The 11986-nt window shown below is 34.2% G+C and overlaps 2 pseudogenes; one reads left to right on the top strand and one right to left on the bottom strand.

Moving 5' to 3' along the window:
• The first annotated feature begins 1290 nt into the window (after positions 1-1290).
• LOC142536689 (glucose-6-phosphate/phosphate translocator 1, chloroplastic-like) lies at positions 1291-4180 on the top strand (annotated as a pseudogene).
• Positions 4181-7836: 3656 nt separating this feature from the next.
• Positions 7837-10402, bottom strand: LOC142536688 (glucose-6-phosphate/phosphate translocator 1, chloroplastic-like; annotated as a pseudogene).
• Positions 10403-11986: the final 1584 nt, after the last annotated feature.

The raw sequence follows: 11986 nt of genomic DNA, 5'->3' as shown, positions 1-11986 counted from the left end.
AAAAGAATTTTTTTTAAAAATTTTAAAAGTATAAATTCAAAAATTTTGCATACGAAAATTCGAATTTTCATATTTCAATTATTATTTTATTATTGTTTATTAATCATATTAATGTTAATAATAAAATAAAAAAATAAGTAGATGAATATTTCTACACATTTTTTTTCCGAAAACTAAATCAACACATATTTAAAAAAAAAATTAAACAGAAATAACGTTCAGTATTTTTTTATAGATAAATTAATTAATATTTTAAAAATAAAGTTTTTTAAGAAAAAAAAATTGTTGACTAACTCACTGTCTAAAATAATCTATTTCAAAATTGTAATTGAGTTTCAATTCTCATTTTTTGTATATTATATTTTTATTTTACTAATAAGATATGTATCCACTATCAATAAGATTTTTTTTGTTAATAACAGATAAAACAGCGGACATTGCCATGAGCGACGTTGCAAAATCATAGCGTCCAAGTTACTACAATTTTGCGGTGTCTGCTTCTTTTAGCTGATTCATCCACACGTTTTCCCTTAGATTTGGAAAATTTCGTCATTTCCCTTTTTGGTGCGGATGACTTTCGTTCCATATTTTTATATTGTTACATCTTACCATATTGTTCGAATCAGTTGTGGACTCACAGTGCCTCCTATGATTCTGCTTGCTCTGAGTTTTTGTTGATGACTTGCTTATACACCTCCACTGCTGGATTTCTTCATCTTTAGAGTAAATAAATGTTTTTTTTTTAAAAACAAAATTTGTATGTGTTTGGATGAGCTTTCTAGTCCTTCGGTATGTAAACGAGCATAACTAAACACTATTTGTTTCGATCTCGACGTGTTAAGTTTACAGACGATCTTTTATCGAACCAACTCTGAAGTGCTTTGTTCTTCACACCTGCATTAAAAAATAATTAATTAAGCTGAAATTAATGTTTTTCCAAAAGTCCAAATCGTAAGAGCCTTAATGAATTTAAAAAAATGTTTCTTATCTATTTTATCAAAAAAAAAAAACAAACAAATTAACACAATTTTTACTTTAAATTAATTTTAAAAGCCGAATTTGAAAATCCATTTTTTTATTCAAATATTTTAAAAAAAAACCAAATGCAACTCAAAACCTCGAATTTTTTATCCATTATAACAATCTAATGCACCAACCCCTTTTTTTTAAAAAAAAAAAAACCAAAAACTTTTTCCCCACGGCAATTCAGTTTGCGCGCTTCGTTCCCTCCCTCTCCATGTAAACCCTGCTCTCTGATTTCTGGGTACTCACAAAGTCCTATATTATTGCATGGGTGTAAACTTTTGTCCTATTCCATTGCTGACATACATTGTTGTTAAGGTTCTTTTCCAAGGCAGAAACAAGTAGCTTGTTGTTTGTTTTCTGGGCTTTTAGGCTCTTTTCAAGAAATCTTCGAGGTTTTCGCCTAAATATTAACGAATTAGTTTCTTTGAAATCATCGAGTTTTTCCCGGGTCAAACTCCTACCGTGATTTTCGCCAGGAAGTTTTTCTGATATTCTTCTGCATATATCACTATGATCTCTTCTTTCAAGCAGCCAACTTATATCGATTCATGGGTTAAATTTAGTCCAACATAGGACAAAATTTCTCTCCAGCAGGTCGCCGGCTTTGCTTCTCCGCTGGCGGAAACTACTCGCCGGAGCTTAAATGTTTCTCTTTCTAAACCTCTCTACGTTGATCCCTTTTCTGTTCGTGACGAGAAGGAGCGATCTGTCATCAGGTGTCAGGCATATGAAGCCGATCGGTCGGAGTCCATAGGCAAATCTCCTGGAGCAGGCGGCTAAGAAAGTGAAGATCGGAGTGTACTTCGCGACGTGGTGGAGTTTGAATGGTGATCTTCAATATATATAACAAGAAAGTGTTGAATGCGTATCATTTCCATGGTTAACTTCGACGCTGTCCTTAGCCGCTGGCTCACTCATCATGCTCATCACTTGGGCTCTGAGGATTGCTGAAGCCCCAAAGACAGATCTTGAATTTTGGAAGACCCTTTTCCCTGTGAGAATTTTGAGAACTTTTGCTTCATCTTTTGGCTCTGGTTTACTTCGTTTCTTGGATTTTGTCAAATTTTCTGATTTGTGTTTGATATTATGCGTGCTTTGGTTTCTGGGGTTGTTCTTGTTTTCTAGTATTGTTTTCATATTGGATTTTTGTGCTTAGGTTGCTCTGCACATACAATTGGACATGTGGCTGCGACTGTAAGTATGTCAAAGGTTGCAGTTTCATTCACTCACATAATAAAAAGTGGTGAGCCTGCTTTCAGCGTTTTGGTCTCAAGGTTCCTCTTGGGAGAAACATTTCACACCAACCGTCTACTTCTCCCTTCTTCCCATCATCGCTGGTTGCGGCCTCTCCCGCCCTCACCGAGCTCAACTTCAACATGACTGGTAATTCCTACAACTTGAGCCAGCCTAACAGATCGAACTTTTTGCCCGAGTCTTCTAAAAATGTTAAAGGTGAAGGTAGAAGCGTGTCACTGTCATTTTAATAGATATCATCTAACTTGACCGGTTAATGAGTATTTCTTCACAGAATCACGTGATTCTTGTCCAGGTAGGTGGCTACAGAGGGGACTTGCTTATTAGAGGCATGCATATAGACATATATAGGTATTAGGCCCAATGTTCAAGGTAAATCATGTGCTTTATTGAAGTGAGGGGGATTAAGGCATAATATTAAAGAATTTAGATACTCAGGAAAAAAGCACTTATCTTCTATGTATTTCACAAACTATTGTCCAACAACGAATGAATATTAATTAGTTTACACATATATTAATAGCTGTTTTGTAGCATTTCACTTTGGATTCTCTATTCCTATGTTTGAAAGTGCATTTTTACACCAATACGTGTTCTTCACCAGCCAAGTCACGTTCTTGATGCTTCTATAACCTCTGTATCAGAAGGTCTTATATTTCTGAAATTTACACTGAATCACGAGTTTCTTGGATGTGGATTGACAGAATTTACTTGTTTGCTTTCGAAATCAGGTTTTATGGGGCGCGATGATATCGAATTTGGCGTTTGTCTTCCGAAATATATTTTTCCAAAAGAGGAATGAAGGGCAAGTCATAAGCGGGATGAACTATTACGCATGCTTATCGATGCTGTCGCTCTTGATACTTACCCCATTCGCATTGCTGTGGAGGGACCACAGTTGTGGGCTGCTGGATTTAAAGAATCCATGTCTCAAATCGGACCTCAGATCATATGGTAATCACTTGACCCTGCCTACGCTCGTCTCATTTGTTTTCTTGTATACTAGAGACCGCATGCATGTGCAACTACTTATGAAATGAACATATATTATATATAGAGATCAATAATGTAATTACTCTCGTGCATCAAACACAAGAGACCTGGATTGAGTGACACCTTTTCTTTTAAATAATTCCAACTCGTCGTTGTCGTCGTACACGCTCTTGAATGAACAAACGGAGAATTATTCATTATGTATTTATTGATGATATATCTCTTGTGATGTAATCTCAAACATAGATTATAGCATCAATGCAAAAGCAACATTAATTCTAACAAACAACAAGAAGGAAGCCTTTCTTAAGTCCTAAACAGAGCAGAGTTATGCAAAATGTTTTAATCGTGCGGGGTGATCGTCAGTTTCCTCCTATCACTGTGTTCTGTTTTCGTATTCGGGCTCATTACCAACAAGATCTAGATTGTATATGGATTGATTGTGGCTCCAATCCAGCCTTGTGGCTTCCTATCTTGTTAAGGGAGGCGATCGAGTAGGTTCCTAAGCTTAGTCTTTACGAGTACTACTTGATTGATCATTTCTTGGTTGTCCATATGTAGGTGGATGGTGGCTCAGAGCGTATTCTACCACCTCTACAATCAAGTATCGTACATGTCACTGGATGAGATATCTCCGTTAAACGTTTAGCGTCGGAAACACGATGAAACGTATTTCTGTGATCGTTTCCTCTATCATAATCTTCCAGACGCCCATACGACTTGTCAATGCTCTCGGAGCTGCAATAGCCATTCTTGGAACCTTTATATATTCACAGGTACTTAATTTTCCTCATATTACAGATCTTGTGTTGTATGCTGTTCGTTTGCGTCTTTTTTCTTTCTTCCTTTTCAGTTCCTTTGTGATCGTACAGTGGCGGAGCCCACGTTCATTGGCATTTTTGTATAATTTTGGACTAATTTGATATTAGTTTGAACAGATCAATTTAAAAAATCAAAAAATTCTAGATAGTATAGCCATATTACTGGCTCCGTTATTGATCGTACAGACAAATGGTTGTGATTATAATGAAAAAGTATAATCCAAATTACTGATTAAGAATCAAGCAAACTCTGTTAAAAAAGATGTTTATTGTCTGTATGAAATATTGAATTCCACTCACGTAGTTCATTTTCTTGGCTTTAGCTCATTTTTGTGGCTTTTGTTTTTTTGTATAGGCGAAGAACTGAAGGCATTCAAATTGGGAATCCAGTTATTAACCAAAAACAGAGAAGAGGAAAGGTGGTACAATAATGAAGGACGACTGGCTTCACTTTTACATGGAAATAAAGATTAAAAAAAAAAATTTTTTTCAAAGTTTTATACAAGTTCGAAATAGGCATATTTTCTCGGTTTTGATTTGTGTTTTGAAGACGAGAACGATTAACTAAGAATTTTGTAACGATTGAGAATTAAAATCATAGATTTCTAAGTTTCTGATTTCAAACCTATTTTAGCCGTTTTGATGAAGTTGATATTCATGTTTTCCGATCTATACTCTTTGTATTAGTAATTGTAATGTCTTTGTATTAGTAATTGTAATGGATTTTAAATACACCCAAAATCGTGATATATGAAGTTTGAAGTCAAAAACTTGTGTAAGACGGTCTCACGGGTCGTATTTTGCGAGACAGATATCATATTTTGATCATCAATGAAAATTATTACTTTTTATGCTCGGTAGGGTTTATCCGTCTCACATGTAAAAATTCGTGAGACCGTCTCATAGGAGACCTAGTCAAATCTGAATTATTTCTTCCAATCAAATCTCTCCAAATGTGACCTGAAATGAAGACTTTCAACGAACAACCGAATCTATTTTATTCGAAGAGCATTGGAAAACATGCAATTAGAAACACGAGATAAGTCAGTCTGTTTTTCAATTTTTTTATATAAAATTTAACTTTAAATTTTATTTTTGAATAAAAAGTAGATAATAATAAATTTTTAAACAAGAAAAGTACTAAATGCACCAAAATAAATTTTATATGGAATCATATTTTTTTCCCTGCAACAAATGGTTGACACTTGACTCAACAAGAATCGACGAAACTTATACTTCATATAATTTGTGATTTTCAGATTATAATTCGATAACTTCAAATTTATAAATTTATTCTTAAATTTATTCATTTTAAAAAAATATGTTTATGTATTATTAATTTATTATCTAATTTGATATAATTAAAATTGTAATAAAAAGCAAAAAAAAAAATTCTTGACTAATCTCATATTAAACTTGTAAACCTTGAAACTTTGTCACGCTTTGCGCTTATGAGAACTTTGGACAACCTTTAATCTAAAGGTGATTTTTGAAATCTGGTAAGATAAGTTCTGTGAAATACGAGATTGCAATTGTATTTGTGTCAACCTTCTTTATCTTGACACAAAAACTTGTGGAGACGATCTCATAAGTCGTATTTTGTAAGACATATATCTTATTCGAGTCATTCATGAAAAAATATTGCTTTTTATGCTAAGAGTATTACTTTTTATTGTGAATATCGGTATGGTTGACCCATCTGACAGATAAATATTCGCGAGATCGTCTCACAAGAGACCTACTCATCTTATCTTTGATAAATTTTGAATTTTCCGATACCGTGAGTATTTTTTCCTTACCACAAAATATTTGTTCGCCCATTTTATGTTCGGGAAGAGTTTATCCTACAATTAACGAAATATGTGCGGGCTCGGCTCGGATACCGTGATAGTGCTTGGTTATCTGAAGCCATGGCTCAGATAACCAAGCACATATCACGGTTATCCGAGCCGAGCCCGCACATATTCGTTAATTGTAGATAAACTCTTCCCGAACATAAAATGGGCGAACAAATATTTTTGTGGTAGGAAAAAATACTCACGGTATCGGAAAATATTCAAAATTTATCAAGATAAGATGAGTAGGTCTCTTGTGAGACGATCTCGCGAATATTTATCTGTCAGATGGGTCAACCATACCGATATTCACAATAAAAAGTAATACTCTTAGCATAAAAAAGCAAATATTTTTCATGAATGACTCGAATAAGATATATGTCTTACAAAATACGACTTATGAGATCGTCTCACACAAGTTTTGTGTCAAGATAAAGAAGGTTGACACAAATACAATTGCAATCTCGTATTTCACAGAACTTATCTTACCAGATTTCAAAAATCACCTTTAGATTAAAGGTTGTCCAAAGTTCTCATAAGCGCAAAGCGTGACAAAGTTCAAGGTTTACAAGTTTAATATGAGATTAGTCAAGACTTTTTTTTTTTGCTTTTTATTACAATTTTAATTATATCAATTAGATAATAAATTAAATAATACATAAACATAGTTTTTTTAAAATGAATTAAAATTTAAGAATAAATTTATAAATTTGAAGTTATCGAATTATAATCTGAAAATCACAAATTATATGAAGTATAAGTTTCGTCGATTCTTGTTGAGTCAAAGTGTCAACCATTTGTTGCAGGAAAAAAAATATGATTCCATATAAAATTTATTTGGTGCATTTAGTATCTTTTCTTGTTTAAAAATTTATATTATCTACTTTTTATTCAAAAATAAAATTTAAAGTTAATTTTATATAAAAAAAATTGAAAAACAGACTGACTTATCTCGTGTTTCTAATTGATGTTTTCCAATGCTCTTCGAATAAAATAGATTCGGTTGTTCGTTGGAAAGTCTTCATTTCAGGTCACATTGGGAGAGATTTGATTGGAAGAAATAATTCAGATTTGACTAGGTCTCCTATGAGACCGGTCTCACGAATTTTTACATGTGAGACGGATAAACCCTACCGAGCATAAAAAGTAATAATTTTTCATTGATGATCAAAATATGATATCTGTCTCGCAAAATACGACCCGTGAGACCGTCTTACACAAGTTTTGACTTCAAACTTCATATATCACCGATTTGGGTGTATTTAAAATCCATTACAATTACTAATACAAAGACATTACAATTACTAATACAAAGAGTATAGATCGGAAAACATGAATATCAACTTCATCAAAACGGCTAAAATAGGTTTGAAATCAGAACTTAGAAATCTATGATTTTAATTCTCAATCGTTACAAAATTCTTAGTTAATCGTTCTCGTCTTCAAAAACACAAATCAAAACCGAGAAAAATAGCCTATTTCGAACTTGTATAAAACTTTGAAAAAAATTTTTTTTTTTTAATCTTTATTTCCATGTAAAAAGTGAAGCCAGTCGTCCTTCATTATTGTACCACCTTTCCTCTTCTCTGTTTTTGGTTAATAATACTGGATTCCCAATTTGAATGCCTTCAGTTCTTCGCCTATACAAAAAACAAAAGCCACAAAAAATGAGCTAAAGCCAAGAAAATGAACTACGTGAGTGGAATTCAATATTTCATACAGACAATAAACATCTTTTTTAACAGAGTTTGCTTGATTCTTAATCAGTAATTTGGATTATACTTTTCATTATAATCACAACCATTTGTCTGTACGATCAATAACGGAGCCAAGTAATATGGCTATACTATCTAGAATTTTTTGATTTTTTAAATTGATCTGTTCAACTATATCAAATTAGTCCAAAATTATACAAAAATGCCAATGAACGTGGCTCCGCCACTGTACGATCACAAAGGAACTGAAAAGGAAGAAAGAAAAAAGACGCAAACGAACAGCATACAACACAAGAATCTGTAATATGAGGAAAATTAAGTACCTGTGAATATATAAGGTTCCAAGAATGGCTATTGCAGCTCCGAGAGCATTGACAAGTCGTATGGGCGTCTGGAAGATTATGATAGAGGAAACGATCACAGAAATACGTTTCATCGTGTTTCCGACGCTAAACGTTAACGGAGATATCTCATCCAGTGACATGTACGATACTTGATTGTAGAGGTGGTAGAATACGCTCTGAGCCACCATCCACCTACATATGGACAACCAAGAAATGATCAATCAAGTAGTACTCGTAAAGACTAAGCTTAGGAACCTACTCGATCGCCTCCCTTAACAAGATAGGAAGCCACAAGGCTGGAGTGGAGCCACAATCAATCCATATACAATCTAGATCTTGTTGGTAATGAGCCCGAATACGAAAACAGAACACAGTGATAGGAGAAACTGACGATCACCCCGCACGATTAAAACATTTTGCATAACTCTGCTCTTGTTTAGGACTTAAGAATGCTTCCTTCTTGTTGTTTGTTAGAAATTAATGTTGCTTTGCATTGATGCTATATCTATGTTTGAGATTACATCACAAGAGATATATCATCAATAAATACATAATGAATAATTCTCCGTTTGTTCATTCAAGAGCGTGTACGACGACAACGACGAGTTGGAATTATTTAAAAGAAAGGTGTCACTCAATCCAGGGCCTCTTGTGTTGGATGCACGAGAGTAATTACATATGATCTCTATATAATATATGTTCATTTCATAAGTAGTTGCACATGCATGCGGTCTCTAGTATCACAAGAAAACAAATGAGACGAGCGTAGCAGGGTCAAGTGATGACCATATGATCTGAGGTCCGATTTGAGACATGGATTCTTTAAATCCAGCAGCCCACAACTGTGGTCCCTCCACAGCAATTGCGAATGGGGTAAGTATCAAGAGCGACAGCATCGATAAGCATGCGTAATAGTCATCCCGCTTATGGACTTGCCCTTCATTCCTCCTTTTGGAAAATATATTTCGGAAGACAAACGCCAAATTCGATATCATCGCGCCCATAAAACCTGATTTCGAAAGCAAACAAGTAAATTCTGTCAATCCACATCCAAGAAACTCGTGATTCAGTGTAAATTTCAGAAATATAAGGACCTTCTGATACAGAGGTTATAGAAGCATCAAGAACGTGACTTGGCTGGTGAAGAACACGTATTGGTGTAAAAATGCACTTCAAACATAGGAATAGAGAATCCAAAGTGAAATGCTACAAAAACAGCTATTAATATATGTGTAAACTAATTAATATTCATTCGTTGTTGGACAATAGTTTGTGAAATACATAGAAGATAAGTGCTTTTTTCCTGAGTATCTAAATTCTTTAATATTATGCCTTAATCCCCTCACTTCAATAAAGCACATGATTTACCTTGAACATTGGGCCTAATACCTAATATATGTCTATATAGCATGCCTCTAATAGCAAGTCCCCTCTGTAGCCACCTACCTGGACAAGAATCACGTGATTCTGTGAAGAAATACTCATTAACCGTCAAAGTTAGATGATATCTATTAAAATGACAGTGACACGCTTCTACCTTCACCTTTAACATTTTTAGAAGACTCGGGCAAAAAAGTTCGATCTGTTAGGCTGGCTCAAGTTGTAGGAATTACCAGTCATGTTGAAGTTGAGCTCGGTGAGGGCGGAGAGGCCGCAACCAGCGATGATGGGAAGAAGGGAGAAGTAGACGGTTGGTGGGAATGTTTCTCCCAAGAGGAACCTTGAGACCAAAACGCTGAAAGCAGGCTCACCACTTTTTATTATGTGAGTGAATGAAACTGCAACCTTTGACATACTTACAGTCGCAGCCACATGTCCAATTGTATGTGCAAGAGCAACCTAAGCACAAAAATCCAATATGAAAACAATACTAGAAAACAAGAACAACCCCAGAAACCAAAGCACGCATAATATCAAACACAAATCAGAAAATTTGACAAAAATCCAAGAAACGAAGTAAACCAGAGCCAAAAGATGAAGCAAAAGTTCTCAAAATTCTCACAGGGAAAAGGGTCTTCCAAATTCAAGATCTGTCTTTGGGGCTTCAGCAATCCTCAGAGCCCAAGTGATGAGCATGATGAGTGAGCCAGCGGCTAGAGGACAGCGTCGAAGTTAACCATGGAAATGGATACGCATTCAGACACTTTCTTGTTATATATTGAAGATCACATTCAAACTCCACCACGTCGCGAAGTACACTCCGAGCTTCACTTTCTTAGCCGCCTGCTCCGAATTTGCCTATGGACTCCGACCGATCGGCTGCATATGCCTGACACCTGATTACAGATCGCTCCTTCTCGTCACGAGACAGAAAAGGGATCACGTAGAGAGGTTTAGAAGAGAAACATTTAAGCTCCGGCGAGTAGTTTCCGCAGCGAGAAGCAAAAGCCGGCCTGCTGGAGAGAAATTTTGTCCTATGTTTGGACTAAATTTAACCCATGAATCGAGTAAAGTTGGCTTGCTTGAAAGAAGAGATCATAGTGATATATGCAGAAGAATATCGAAAACACTTCCTGGCGAAAATCACGGTAGGAGTTTGACCCGGAAAAACTCGATGATTTCAAAGAAACTAATTTCGTTAATATTTAGGCGAAAACTCGAAGATTCTGAAAAAGAGCCTAAAAGCCCAGAAAACAAACAACAAGCTACTTGTTCTGCCTGGAAAAGAACCTTAACAACAAGTATGTCAGCAATGGAATAGGACAAAAGTTTACACCCATGCAATAATATAGGACTTTGTGAGTACCCAGAAATCAGAAGAGCAGGGTTTTACATGGAGAGGGAGGGAACGAATGCGCGCAAACTGAATTGCCGTGGGGAAAAGTTTTTGGGTTTTTTTTTTTTGTAAAAAAAAGGGGTTGGTGCATTAGAGTTGTTATAATTGGATAAAAATTCGAGGGTTTTGAGTTGCATTTGGTTTTTTTTAAAATTTGAAATAAAAAACATGGATTTTCAAATTCGGCTTTTAAAATTAATTTAAAGTAAAAATTGTGTTAATTTGTTTGTTTTTTTGTTTTGATAAAATAGATAAGAAACATTTTTTAAATTCATTAAAGCTCTTACGATTTGGACTTTTGGAAAAACATTAATTTCAGCTTAATTAATTATTTTTTGCAGGTGTGAAGGAACAAAGCACTTCAGAGTTTGGTTCGATAAAAGATCGTCTGTAAACTTAACACGTCGAGATCGAAACAAATAGTGTTTAGTTATGCTCGTTTACATACCGAAGGACTAGAAAGCTCATCCAAACACATACAAATTTTGTTTTTAAAAAAAAAAACATTTATTTACTCTAAAGATGAAGAAATCCAGCAGTGGAGGTGTATAAGCAAGTCATCAACAAAAACTCAGAGCAAGCAGAATCATAGGAGGCACTGTGAGTCCACAACTGATTCGAACAATATGGTAAGATGTAACATATAAAATATGGAACGAAAGTCATCCGCACCAAAAGGGAAATGACGAAATTTTCCAAAATCTAAGGGAAAACGTGTGGATGAATCAGCTAAAAGAAGCAGACACCGCAAAATTGTAGTAACTTGGACGCTATGATTTGCAACGTCGCTCATGGCAATGTCCGTGTTTTATCTGTATTAACAAAAAAATCTTATTGATATTGGATACATATCTTATTAGTAAAATAAAAATATAATATACAAAAAATGAGAATTGAAACTCAATTACAATTTTGAAAATAGATTATTTAGACAGTGAGTAGTCAACAAATTTTTTTTCTTAAAAAAACTTTATTTTTAAAATATTAATTAATTGTACTATAAAAAAATACTGAAATCTTTATTTCTGTTTAATTTTTTTTTTTAAATATGTGTTTGATTAGTTTTCGAAAAAAAATGTGTAGAAATATTCATCTACTTATTTTTTATTTTATATTAACATTAATATGATTAATAAAAATAATAAAATAATAATTGAAATATGAAAATTCGAATTTTCGTATGCAAAATTTTTGAATTTATACTTTTAAAATTTTTAAAACA

The sequence above is a fragment of the Primulina tabacum genome, unplaced genomic scaffold, assembly GCF_025594145.1.
Source record: "Primulina tabacum isolate GXHZ01 unplaced genomic scaffold, ASM2559414v2 Contig1405, whole genome shotgun sequence".
NCBI classification, from domain to species: Eukaryota; Viridiplantae; Streptophyta; class Magnoliopsida; order Lamiales; family Gesneriaceae; genus Primulina; species Primulina tabacum.
The sequence above is the reverse complement of the archived record's forward strand: the minus strand, read 5'-3'. Positions and strand labels throughout refer to the sequence as shown.